General features: G+C 46.3%; 1 pseudogene across 1 annotated transcript in view; it reads right to left on the bottom strand.

Moving 5' to 3' along the window:
- The window catches only part of LOC307184108 (small ribosomal subunit protein eS17-like), a 125,126-nt pseudogene extending 111,688 nt beyond the window's left edge, over nucleotides 1-13,438 (bottom strand). Inside the window, exons 1-2 of the transcript in view lie at nucleotides 13,347-13,438; nucleotides 13,043-13,123 (exon numbers count right to left, since the gene is read on the bottom strand). The product of the transcript in view is annotated as a small ribosomal subunit protein eS17-like (transcript). The remainder of the gene's footprint in view (nucleotides 1-13,042; nucleotides 13,124-13,346) is intronic.
- Between the last annotated feature and the right edge of the window lie 203 nt (nucleotides 13,439-13,641).

Raw genomic sequence — 13,641 nt, forward strand, 5'->3', positions numbered from 1 at the left:
TCCCCTCCCCTTCCCTTCCCCTCCCCCTCCCCTCCCCTTCCCTTCCCCTCCCCTCCCCTCCCCCTCCCCTCCCCTCCCCTTCCCCTCCCCTCCCCCTCCCCTCCCCTCCCCTTCCCCTCCCCCTCCCCTCCCCTCCCCTTCCCCTCCCCTCCCCTCCCCTTCCCCTCCCCTCCCCTTCCCCTCCCCTCCCCTTCCCCTCCCCTCCCCTCCCCTTCCCCTCCCCCTCCCCTCCCCTCCCCTTCCCCTCCCCTCCCCTCCCCTTCCCCTCCCCTCCCCTTCCCCTCCCCTCCCCTCCCCTTCCCCTCCCCTCCCCTTCCCTTCCCCTCCCCTCCCCTTCCCTTCCCCTCCACCTCCCCTTCCTCATCTGAGATCAGACCTGCAGTGCTGGGCTTTCTCACCCATAGAGGTTGATCAAGGAGAAAAATATGACCACAAGGTGGCAGTAGCACACACACGCTTTATTTGGGTTCCCCTTTGACAAGTTTACTCCTGGGGCAGTCCCTCAGAGCATGAAACTATCCAGAGGCTTCAGCAGAGGGACCACCATCCAGAAGAGGAGGGCAAGGGAACTCCCGGGGTCGGGGGCGGGGGGAATCAGAGAGGGGCCTTACACATCTAACTGACATCACTCTGCAGCCCAACAGGGGATCTCTGGGTCAGAGAGCATCCAAGGGCAGCAGCACCGACTTGGGGTCCTTATAGTCCCAGTTCATCTTCCGCGTCTCTAGAAGACATTGGGGAGTTTCATGGCGTATGCAAACAAGGCAGGCTCTAAAAGGCAAAACAAACAAACAAAAAACAGCTTATTTGGGCTATATTTGAAACAATTGGATGTGTAAAAAACGGAGTTTGGCACAGACTTTTGAGGTGACAGGTTTTCACAGTAGTGAGGAAATGAACCATCTAGGGGTTAATATACAGAGGCCATCTTTGGCTCATTTATAAGGCACCACTTCTTGTTGCACATCCTTTATCTCTGCCTGAAGCTGCTGTTCCTGCTTGGCCACACCTCGTCTCAGCCTGCTCCCAGGCTCTAGCCATCTCCACGTGGCAGGCCCAGCATGCCCCACTCTAATCCTATCACTCCTTGGCTCTCCAGGGGCCGCCACACTGGAGTTGTTACGCTCAGACTTTTTTTTTTTTTTGCGGTACCCGGGCCTCTCACCGCTGCGGCCTCTCCCGTCGCGGAGCGCAGGCTCCGGACCCGCAGGTCCAGCGGCCATGGCTCACGGGCCCAGCCGCTCCGCGGCATGTGGGATCCTCCCGGACCGGAGCACGAACCCGCGTCCCCTGCATCAGCAGGCAGACTCTCAACCACTGCACCACCAGGGAAGCCCTAGGCTCAGACTTTTACTTCATCTCTGATGGTATGTCCTGCCTGGGCTCTATCCCTGTCCTTGTGTTTTCTCTGGTACCTGGACAGATTCCTGACCCCTGGCTCTCTTCCCCTTCGTTTCTTTGTTGCTGCCTTAACAGCATTATTTCAGACTGCAGTTAATTCACTTTTACATATTTTTTAATTCATGCTCCCCTTTCCTCCACTAGAGAACGCAGACCTCCCCGGCTTTGTTCACTCCTGGATTACCAATGCCTGGAATAGTGCCTGTTACAGAGCAGGTGCAAATTTGCTGAATGAATGAATGATACGATATGCCTCATGGCCACGTAATCTAAACCTTCTCTGAGGAATGAAGTACACAGTTTTCTCAAAGCCACTTAAAGTGATAATATTCATGCATAAGTTCCAGGAAGTTTGTTTTAAAACACAAATTGATTATTAAAGTCTCTTCTCCCTGCCTTTAAACATTGTATCTCTCTGCAGTGATTACTTTATAGTGATTAGCTTAGGTTTGGCACCTAAGGAACTGCTCATATCAGTGACTATCCAAGAGCAGTGATCATATCATGAATATTTGTGAATCATCTATTGCTTGACACATGGCTTCAAAGGCTAGAAAACACTGCTTACATTTCATTCCTTTAACAAATATTTATTAAACACCTATTATGTGTCATTTACTAGGCTAAGCCCCAAAGATAAAATGGTAAAGCAAAACAGGTGGAATGACAAACATTGGTATTCTCTATGCCAGGATTTTTCCAAAAAGTGTTCTGAGAAGCATAACACAGAGATACTTCTTTTTAAAAAGTTGAAGTCTTCCATAGTCAAATAGGTTTCAGAAGCCCTGTAGACGAGACCTCTTCGTGAAGACTCATTTTCAGGTGAAAGTGGAAGAGGCTTTGAGAAGTTCTGTCATTTAAAAGCAGTCTTGGACTTCCTGGGTGTCGCAGTGGTTAAGAATCTGCCTGCCCATGCAGGGGACATGGGCTCGAGCCCCGATCCGGGAATATCCCACATGCCGCGGAGCAACTAAACCTGTGAGCCACAACTACTGAGCCTGTGCTCTAGAGCCCACGAGCCACAACTACTGAGCCCACGTGCCACAACTACCGAAGCCCGCATGCCTAGAGCCCGTGCTCCACAACAAGAGAAGCCACTGCAACAGAGAGTAGCCCCTGCTCGCCGCAACTAGAGAAAGCCCGTGTGCAGTAATGAAGACCCAAAACAGCCAAAAAATTAATTAATTAATTTAAAAAAATAAAATAAAATAAAAGCAGTCTTAATCCAGAATTTTCTGTCACTACGGATATTCTAGTAATATACCTCAGAACTACTATTTGGCAAAATATTCCTTGGAATACGTTCTTCTAGGTAGCTCAGTCATAAACAAGTATACACCAGAGCCCAGAGGAACTGGTCATGAAAGAAACATTTGTTCCTCCACTTGCAATCCAGGGAACAGTGGTGAGAACTCAGGATCTTTCAGGTCAGTAAAAGAGTTTGTTGTAGCATTCATGTTTATCTACACTTGCACTTGGGCTTTTCCATATAACTGGCAATTCATTTATAATATTTAATCACATCTACGTGCTTCTTACCAAAAACAGCACTCATCATTTTGTTAATTCCAGTAAAATATTTGTGTTGCAATTGTTTTATTATTGTAGCATACGAGTGTAGGCAAAGTATAGGATTTACTAGGTCTTATTGGACGCTCCAGTTTTAAGAGATTGAAAAACCCACCATTTCGGCCATATCCATAATAGCTAATGTCTACTGAGTTTTTTTTATGTGCTAAATTATTTCTTTTAATTTTAAAAACATCCTACGAAGCAGTTCCTCATATTACTTCCAATTGACTTAAACAAACAGCTATTAAGTATGCGTGTGGGTGGATGGAGGTGACCTAAATCCAAATCCAGGCTATCTGAGACAAAGCCTACTTAATCGTGGCACTAATCATATAATGATTCCCTAGACTTGTTCTGTTCAATACAGTAGCCACGAAACCCATGTAGCAATGGAACACTTGTACACATTGTGATGTGCCTACAGGAGCATCAGTATTTGAAGATGAGAGATGAAGAAAAACTGGAAAAGGAGCCTGAGAAGGAAAAAACCAGGGTGTCCTGGGGTGTCCAGGACTTCAAGTGAAGAAAGTGTTTCACGGGGAGAGAGAAGTCAACTCTGTGAAATGCCAAAGGTCAAGTTAGAAAACTACCGGAAAAGGACCATTGGACTGGGCAATGTTGGTGTCAGTGATGACCTTGGTAGCAATAATTTTCGTGCCTTCAGAGAAATGAAAACATGGATGAAATTCATTCAATTGGAGGGGGAAAGTTGGAGATGGTGAGCATAGACAACGCTTTTGAGAAGTTCTGCTGTAAAGGGCAGGAGAGAAATAGGACAATAGCTGGAAGGTGAAGTTGGTTCAAGAGAAGGTTTTTTTTTTTCTAGGAGAGGAGAAGTAGGAGCATGTCTGTATGCCGATGGTTGTGATCCTGTAGGTTGGGGAAATTTGCTGATGTATTAAAGAGGGTTTAAAATTGCTGGAGCAATGTCTTCGAGTAGACATCAGCGGTTGGGATATTCAAAAAGAGTTGGTTCACCCATAATGAGAGAGAGGAGTAAGATTACATGGGCACAGACACAAGTGGATGGGTAGGTGTAAGGGTGGGAGCTTATGGCAGTTCTCTTCTGATTATTTCTGTCTTTTCAGGAAAATAGGAAGAAGGTCATCAGCTGAGATTTAGACGTCTGAGAAGAGGAGAAAGGATGAATTTGTCACCCAGAGAGCAGCTAGGTGGATGACCTGGGGAAACACCATGATTGCCAAGCAGCCTACGCCGCCCACTTGATGTTGGTAAGTTTAGAGCGACCCTAATCCACATTGCTGTGTGTTTTGCTCCAGCGATGTACAAGGAGACCAAGAAATGCTGCTAATCAAGAGAGGGACACGGGAGTTGAAGAGATAGGCCAAGGAATGATTTTAATGATGGAGGCTGGAAATTAAGGATCAAAGTTAGAACACGAGAGAAGTAAGGGACAGCGGCAACGTGGTAGGACCCTTGGGAGTAACAGGGCTGCTGGGGAATCAGGGTACTTGATTCCCTGGGAGAGGTACAATGGTGGGATGTGGGAGAGATGCAGAGTTTGTAGTTATGGAATGACACAGAAGGAGTGAAAGGCTGAGATAGAGGAGGAAAATGATATCATCAGCACATGAAAGTTAAGGAACTGTAACAGGGGCTTTGAAATCCCCAAGCATTAAGACTGGAGTCGTAGAAGAGAAAGTGAGTCAGCAACTCAGCTCTTTAAGGAGGAGGAAGGAGGAAGGGTTGTGATGGCGAAGAGGACATAGGTAACTGTCCCAGGAGGACTGTGGTCAGATTGGCTCACCTGCCTCATGTGTAACCAGACTTAGGGTGGATGGGATCTGACAAATCCAGCTGTTCAATTCAGCCACACAGAGGCCAGCTCTCCCACCCTTAGGTACTTGGTCTCATGGACAGAAACCATCTGAATCCATCAAACATTTTTCCCTGTGGCATATCTGCATAGAGAGAGGTCAAAAGCTTGTGAAATCCTGACTGCTAAAAGCAGGCTATGATATTGTATCAGTTTAGACAAACACATACACAAATCCATGGGGTCAAATGAACAGCTATCACGTTTACTATTATTGGGTCGGGGGAAAGGACCGTCTTTCCCAAAACCCAGTAAAAACTTTCACAGCCAGACCTTTCAATGATTGACAATGATTGGAGGAAAGCTTTATTTTAATTATTTTCATGTGAAACATTTTCAAAAACCTCTTCATGTTGTCACACAGGCTTTAATTACTTATCTCTTTGTTTCAGTCACCAGCTCTGCCAGGACAAGCCAGTGCCAACGTTCTCACCTATTGCTTTTCTCTCCAAATCTGGAATATCCATTTCTCAGGTCCTAAAACGGCCACGTTTACCAAGATTAATGCTCAGTGGAACAGGCATTCACTTCAAAATCAGGAAGCAATTGAATTCCACATGGCCAATAATTCAGTCTTTTTTTTTGCGGTACGCGGGCCTCTCACTGCTGTGGCCTCTCCCGTTGCGGAGCACAGGCTCCGGACGCGCAGGCTCAGCGGCCATGGCTCACAGGCCCAGATGCTCCGCGGCACGTGGGATCTTCCCGGACCAGGGCACGAACCCGTGTCCCCTGCATTGGCTGGCGGACTCTCAACCACTGCACCACCAGGGAAGCCCTATTTTAAAAGAAGACATTCTCAAGAGGAGACCAGGCACATTTGATATAGAAACACCCATCATGTCTCTCTTCAAGGTCTTTGCACATTTTCTCTCTTCCCCAAGCCTTCGCCCTCAGACAGCTGCTTTCTCACTTCTTACCTTTTTCTGGTCTCTGTTGAGGTGTTATGTCCCCGGTGAGGTCTGCCCTGACCACCCTATCTAAAACGGCACTCCTACCCTATGCCTCACTCACCAACTGAACTACTCTCTCTGATTTTTGTTTGTCTTTACCTGGGACCTTGTCTGGTTACCAGTAAACACCCAGTGCCTAGAACACGGGATCTGACACAAAGCAGCACTTAATAAATATTTATTGGATGATTGAACAGATGACCGTGAGAAAGGCCATCCCAGGGAGGGAAAATTTTACAAATGTTTTAGGTTCATAATAAGAAAGCACAATTTAGAATATACCTTCTGCAAGTTTAAACTGTTAAAATATAGTCATGTCACAGGAGGCAATACAATGAAACTTTCTGCTGAAAAGAGAATTCCACTTTGGTAAGAGAAAGCAAAAAAAAAAAAAAAATATATCAGGCTAGAAGATATTTTACTTGAAAGGTAAGTGCTCAGAAACAGTGTCTTATAATGGAAGCATTTCATCAAGTACATTGTGTGCTTGGCAATACACTTTCACTAATGTAATTTATGTCGTGGTTGCTTTAAGCATGTCAAGATACACACATATTAAACATAAAAGCTACACAAAAATGTATACAGAACTCATTGCCTAGTTTTGAGAAAGAGGTAAGTCTTACTTCTGGTTGACAATCACATTGGTATTTATAGGAATTGCTGTGTTAAGTGTCATAAGGTCTTTCTTGCCAAAGGATCAATTTACTATTCTGCCCTAAGGAGCATCAGTCATCTGAATAGTTTCCTCCTTATAGATTCAGGCAATATGAGACAGCATTTTCAGATATTCCTGGCTGAATTCCAACTCCATGTTCACAAATTCATTGATTTGCTTGGGGAAATGAGTCAGGACGATGGGGGTAGAGAGGGGGGATGGGCAGACACACAGACCAAAGCAAACTAGCTGAATTACTACTTTCGTGGGATGTGCAGACCTACCAATAAAACACAACCGTAGCTCAGTTTCAGAAATGGCACTACCACCCTGCTGCTTATTTTCCATTTGAAAGAAAGAAACTCTGCTAGCTTAGTGATATCATTATATATAGACATTTGTCTGTTCATTTCTAAATATATGTTATCTATAACTCACTCGGCCCCAGGATTTTGTTCCATTTTTTCCAGATCCTTGGGCCTCTACTTAAGCAGAAATCTGCAAATGCTCTTCTGTAATTCTTCAGGGCAGCCTAAAAGGGAGGTTTCATAAAAGTCAGAAAGAAAAATTATTCACATCCATTTTAGACATTAAGCTCCCTCCAGCTACCCAAGTTAAATCATTTTTACTCTTTTACAAAAAAAATTTCTATTTTTTAAGACTTATAACTTACTTTCAAGATTTTAATCCACGTTCCTAACACATAGCCCCATGATAAACTCTTAAACTTACCCAAGTAGCAGGGGGGCTACAGACACACTTTTAACCTGATAGAACTTGAGGCTGACCTTTTTTAGTCTCAAATACAGTCCACACTCTTCCAAGATTAAGGGGCTTAGAGCAAAAAGAAGGTGGAATGTGTGTCTAGCATTTCAGATAATCTTGCATTCTATGCTGGGTGATTTATCTTCTGTACTCTGAAGGTAGTCACTAGCTTTCATTCATTAATTCACTCAGTCTTCACTCTTTGTTCAACAAACCTTTTGGAAACTCCTACTAATGATATGGAAGTATAGTAGGTGTTGGAATAGTGCAGATCGTCATTGGTCACCGTTTGCATTAATGTTCCTCTCGCCCTGAGAGGCACAGCCTCTTGCCCTTGTGATTTGCAGAAACCCAGTGTTCCACATTCACCTAGCTGACCTGTCAGAGAGGGGTCATCACCTAACTTCCAAAAACAGACATTTCTTCAGGCTTCTAATGCAAGTGGATTCATAAGAGTCCCTTGAGGGGATGCTGTCTTTATCATCTAGGGGGTTTCAGGATGTCTATGGAAGATGCTCACTAAATTTATTCAAAGACACTTGGTGGACTAATTTCATTACACTATACTGGACCCAGGAAATGGTGCTTCTCAAAAAGGTCATCGGGGGCTTCCCTGGTGGCGCAGTGGTTGGGAGTCCGCCTGCCAATGCAGGGGACACGGGTTCGTGCCCCGGTCCAGAAAGATCCCACATGTCGCTGAGCGGCTGGGCCCGTGAGCCATGGCCGCTGGGCCTGCACGTCCGGAGCCTGTGCTCCGCAAGGGGAGAGGCCACAACGGTGAGAGGCCCACGTACTGCAAAAAAAAAAAAAAAAAAAAAGTCATTGGATGTTTTCTGTACCTTCTTCCGCCATGAATAATTTATCAAAATGCATCCTCAAATTCTGAACAACACAAATACAGAATGAATTATTAACACAAGCTTCCCCAACCTAATCATCTTCTCTTTGACTTTATCCCCCTCACTGCTCTTATCATGACTCAGTAGAAAAGTCTCTATTCTGGGCTCTTGCGTCAAAGAGCTGAGTACTCAAAGGCTTTTTGTCTCGTTTCTTTGTCTGTGAAGGGAAGTGTTGAATTAAATGATTTTACGGCCTGTCAGCTCTTGATAATTTGTCATTTTCACATCAAGATATAGGAATAGGATTCTTTTTTTCCCCCAAGTGCAATCCAGCTACTTATCTGAATGAGGGTTTGAGAAATCTCTACCCAGTGTTAGGTGAAAATCGATGCTTGGAATAAAAGGTAAGTTGCCACTGGTTTCTCGCATAATAACGTATCCAAGTCGTTGGTAGCGCTTGTTCAAAGCTGGAAGAAGATAAGGAGAAAATCAAGTGGAGTATGGAAATTACGGTTTGACTGCTCATCAGGGAATTCTCTGGGAGAAGATACTTCCATTGCTCCCTTATTCTTTGATTGCATCTGGCAGACTTCGGGCCTTTCCCTTAACGCCAAAAATTTAACCTGGTGGATATGCTTTGCCTTTCTTTCTTTCTTGCCACTTTCCATCTTCATCACTCCTCTCTCTACCCCACCCCACCCCTTCTCCTTGTTCTTTTGTGCTACCAACCAGTTGCTATTTTCCCAATCTGCAATGGAACTGAAAGATGGTGGAGAGAGAGGGAGAAAGGGAGAAATATGTGTGGGAATTGTCTGGTGGAAACAGAAATATAGTTAAGAACAGGGAGTGATTGTCATATACTTACTTTCCCTGCTTCCCCTTGTTCCTGGTCCAAGAGTTTTTCATTGAAACGATGTGCACTGTGGGTCTGATGGGCATAAAATAAGACTTGGGGGCTTCCCTGGTGGCGCAGTGGTTGAGAGTCCGCCTGCCGATGCAGGGGACACGGGTCCGTGCCCCGGTCCGGGAAGATCCCACATGCCACGGAGCGGCTAGGCCCATGAGCCATGGCCACTGAGCCTGCGCGTCCGGAGCCTGTGCTCCGCAACGGGAGAGGCCACAACAGTGAGAGGCCCGCGTACCGCCAAAAAAAAAAAAAGACTTGATGTTGATGGTGGATGTCTAGGCTTGGCACATCTTATAATGAGTATGCTGTCTAGCAGGATATGGGGGCCTTCAGGGAGCCAGAGTCTGGGACTCCACAGTGGATCCGTCAAAGCAAGTGGAGGAGGAGGGACAGGGAAAGAGAGAAGTGAGATGGAGAGAGCAAGACAGGAAGTAAAGGGGAAGAGAGAGAGGATGTACATTCAGTTCTGATAGTATTCATCTAACTCAGTACATCTCACCCAGGAAGAGTGGCCTGGCCGCTGTTGGCTTGGCCTGGGAATAGATGACATCAAACTTCAAAGATCTTTTTCTTCAGTACCTTTAAAAAGGTAACTACATCCACAAAAATAATGCTGACAGCCTAATTAATTGATCCTGCATGACCGAATAGCGTACCGTAAAATGGAAGACGTATTATGTATCATTGGAAAACACTACATCTGATATATATAAGTCCTCACAAATGGTTTCTTAGGGGTTATGAAGATAAGACTGAACCGTGTTCATCTGGTTTTCACATTTATTGTGAACATATCATATACAAGACCCTGGAGCAATAAACGATGAAGAAGACAGGGTCCATAACTATTGAGAAGCTGATGGTTCTAGTGGGGTAGGATATTGGTCAGTCTTCTGGGTTGCCAGCAACAGAAACCACTCTGGCTATTTTCAACCACAACAACAACAAAGGTATTTTTAAAGAAGGTTGCTGGGTAGCTCAAAGAATCACCGGACTAGCTGGACATTTTCACTGGAACTAACGGAGGCCACCACTGCCAGAGTCATGTTGAGAAGCAGTCAAGTTTGGCCACTAGTTGTGATGGTCATTGCCACTGCCAGCACCACTGAGTGAATTCTGACCTCTCGCTATGACTTTTGTTAGTATTCCAATATTAGAAATCCCAAGTCCAACGTGGTGAATATCTGTCCCAGAGGCTTCATCAAACGTATACAGTGGAGGACTCTCCCTAAGTAGAAAGGGGAAATGGACGCTACCGGGCAAAGTATTTGTAAAGGATAAACATGCACTATATGGATATAGACCCATATCTAGATCCATTCAATACAAAGTAGACAGTGCTATAATGGCCAAGGAGAGGTCCTTGCCAAGGGGAGCAGGGAAGACTTCCTAGGGGAAGCTGAGTTGAAATGAACAGGTGTAAGTAACATAGGCAAAGATAGAAAGACATGGAAGGAGATGGTACACTTGGAATCTACAAGCATTCAGCGTTGCTAGAGCAGAGGTTTTCAATTAGACGCTGTTGTGGACTATTGCTGGGGAGTTGCTCTGGAACCCCCAGACCAATTACACCAAAGTCCCGGGACAAGGCTCAGACACCAAACGCTTCTGATGTGGCCACAGTTGAGATGCACAGAGATGAGACCAAAAGAGCTTTTTTCCTGCAATTAGGGAGGAACTTCCCTCACTTCTCTAAGTGTTCTTACTCATCACCACCACCATCCTGCTCTAGGACATATTTTTTCCTTGGATTTTTCCCCACAGGGAAAGTCAAGCCAGAGTACCCTGAAAGCGTAACTCTAGAAGTGAGCAGAAAGAGGGGGGGGAAATTGATTTTATTTATTTATTTATTGTTTGCAGTACGCGGGCCTCTCACTGTTGTGGCCTTTCCAGTTGCAGAGCACAGGCTCCGGACACGCAGGCTCAGTGGCCACGGCTCACGGGCGCAGCCGCTCCGCGGCATGTGGGATCCTCCCGGACCGGGGCACGAACCCGCGTCCCCTGCATCGGCAGGCGGACTCTCAACCACGGCGCCACCAGGGAAGCCCACCTCTTCTTTCTTGTTTACTCTCCCTTAATGTTCTTGTTCAGTCTCCTGACTTCAACTCTTACCTCTATGCAACCACCTCCCAGATATTTCTCTCTAGCTCTTAAATTTTGGGGGAGCATCAGTGCCTGGGTTTTCTCCCCGTGTGGAGAGTGTTTCTTCTTCTTCCTTTTTTTTTTAAATATTTTGTTTATTTATGTATTTGGCTGCGCCGCGTCTTAGTTGCAGCACGCAGGATCTAATTCCCTGACCAGGGATCAAACCCAGGTCCCCTGCATTGGGAGCTCGGAGTCTCAACCGCTGGACCATCAGGGAAGTCCCGAGAGGGTTTTTTCTGACTGCACATTGGAATCACCTGCAGCTTTTACAAACTACCAGTACCCTGGCTCCACCCCCAGAACTCCAATTTAGCCTGTCTGGGTGGGGTCCAGGAGTCTAAAATCTTTTAACAACTCAGTGGATTCCAGTGTGCTCCCAGAGTTAAGAATCCAGTCCCTTAAACTCTACATGTTCAGTATCTTCCCCTCCAATCAGTTTTTTCCTGACGTCTGTGTTTTTATTATTGAGTTAATTATTTCCCAATTACCCATAACCAAAACCTTGGAGTTCTCTTGGACTTCTCCCATCCTCCTTTAGGCAACTGTTGGCCAAGTCACGAAGCTTTGACCTCACAAGATTTCTCCAATGCTTTCTCCACCTGCCATCTCCACTGTTGCCCCTGAATTCCACCACCGTTTCTTCTACCAAGAGCAGCACAGAGTGGATGTTCTCACAGCCTCTATAGAGGAGGCTGGTACCGCCTCTGATCCCAGCAGTGCCCGTTGCCAGCTGTGTGGCCTCAAGTAACTTGCTTAATCTATCAACAAAGTCACTCACTCCCCATAAGGCACCTGGCATAGAGTGGGTGCCCCACAAATGTTAATTAGCATCCCATTCATAAGCAGCCTCTCAATAGCTTTTCCTGCCTTTCATGCCTCCCTAGTCTATGCAAGACATCCATTTCTGTTTGATGTTTATTTTTTTCTGGAGTCGATCTGCATTTATCTAACTAACTTCCCCTTCTCAAAAAAATTTCATGGCTTAATTTCATGATTTAATTGAGTCACCACTCAATTAAGTTCAAACCCCTCCCTTCCTTCCAGTGGGACCACCCAGGATTTCCTCCCCTTCATCTCACCCATGCTCCAGTTCCCCGGACCACTGCAATCTCCTGAGTGGGTCTACACCTTCCATTGGGTCTATTGGTCCCTTCACCCGGAACGTGCTCCCTTCTCTTCCCATCCATCTAAATTTTACTCCCATCTTTAGAGTCATGACGCAAATGGCACCTCCTCCCTGAAGTCTACCCTGATCACGTGATCATATCGTCCTGTGAAGCTTACCTTTGTCATGTGATTCTATGATCATGTGGTCTCTTCCTCTTCATTCCTCTTCATTGGACCATAGCTCTCTGTGCATAGCTCCCTTTTGTCACTTAGCCTAGCCTTTCATTATATTCACAAGGGGACACGTGCAATTGTTTCCCACAAGTTGTATATCGATCTAATTAAATGTCTACCCCTGCCCCCTAGGGGAGCTCAGCTAGTGCACAATAAATATCTGTGGCTGTGACTTTCCTCTCATATCCAATGAGTATTTTGGCAATGGCACTGACTTTTGTTTAATTTAAAATAGAAGAAGCGGGGCTTCCCTGGTGGCACAGTGGTTGAGAGTCCACCTGCCGATGCAGGGGACGTGGGTTCGTGCCCCGGTCCGGGAAGATCCCACATGCCGCGGAGCGGCTGGGCCCGTGAGCCATGGCCGCTGAGCCTGCGCGTCCGGAGCCTGTGCTCTGCAACAGGAGAGGCCACAACGGTGAGAAGCCCGTGTACCACTTAAAAAAAAAAAAAAGAAGAAGCGGAACACGGAAAGAATGGCTTCAATTTTATTGAGCATCTTTTGTGTGCCAGGCACATATTGTGTGGTTTATTTCTAATAATTGTTCAATCTGAATCCCCAAGTCTCAAGCAAACAAACCTCCTGGCTGGCACAGGCTTCCGGTGCCTTGCAGAGTTGACTCCCTGCACCTGAGGATTTCGGGGTCACCGGAGTGGGTGGACCAGTACAAGCGGGCCTTTCCCAGGTCTGCAGAGGTGGCTTCCGGGGATCTGTGGGGATCAAAGCCACGTGGACACCACACCACATATGCCGCCTATACTTCCCAGGCCTCTGTTCTTCTGATTAGCTCCTACTGGCGCCCAGCAGCCCCTTTCTCAGTGACACGTGGGCAGAGGTGACCTCAACCAGGGTGTAAGGAGTAGGCATTTGGGGGTCACACTCACAATCTCCCTTTGTCCCTTTGTAAAATGGGGGTTCTTGATTGCCTTTTACCTTATGGTGACATTTTTCCCCTCAGCTGGCTTGTCCTTCCTCTTAGCAACTGGGCTGCGGCTGGACCTTCCTCGCCTGTCAAACACACGCATCTCTTCCTGAATCCCAGCCGTGGACCTGATGTGTGCTCACCTTTCCACACGAGGCCCAGCCTCTGCAGATGTGGATTCAGAGGAGGGGCTCGTTGCCAGCATCTACCCCCATTCATACTCAAACTGTATTTATCCATCATCAGCAACCATGCTAGGAGATATTACGGTCCCCATTTTGTTTAAAATCTCCTGGTGTGAAATGT

This window comes from Stenella coeruleoalba (assembly GCF_951394435.1).
Source record: "Stenella coeruleoalba genome assembly, chromosome: 3".
Classification (NCBI taxonomy): domain Eukaryota; kingdom Metazoa; phylum Chordata; class Mammalia; order Artiodactyla; family Delphinidae; genus Stenella; species Stenella coeruleoalba.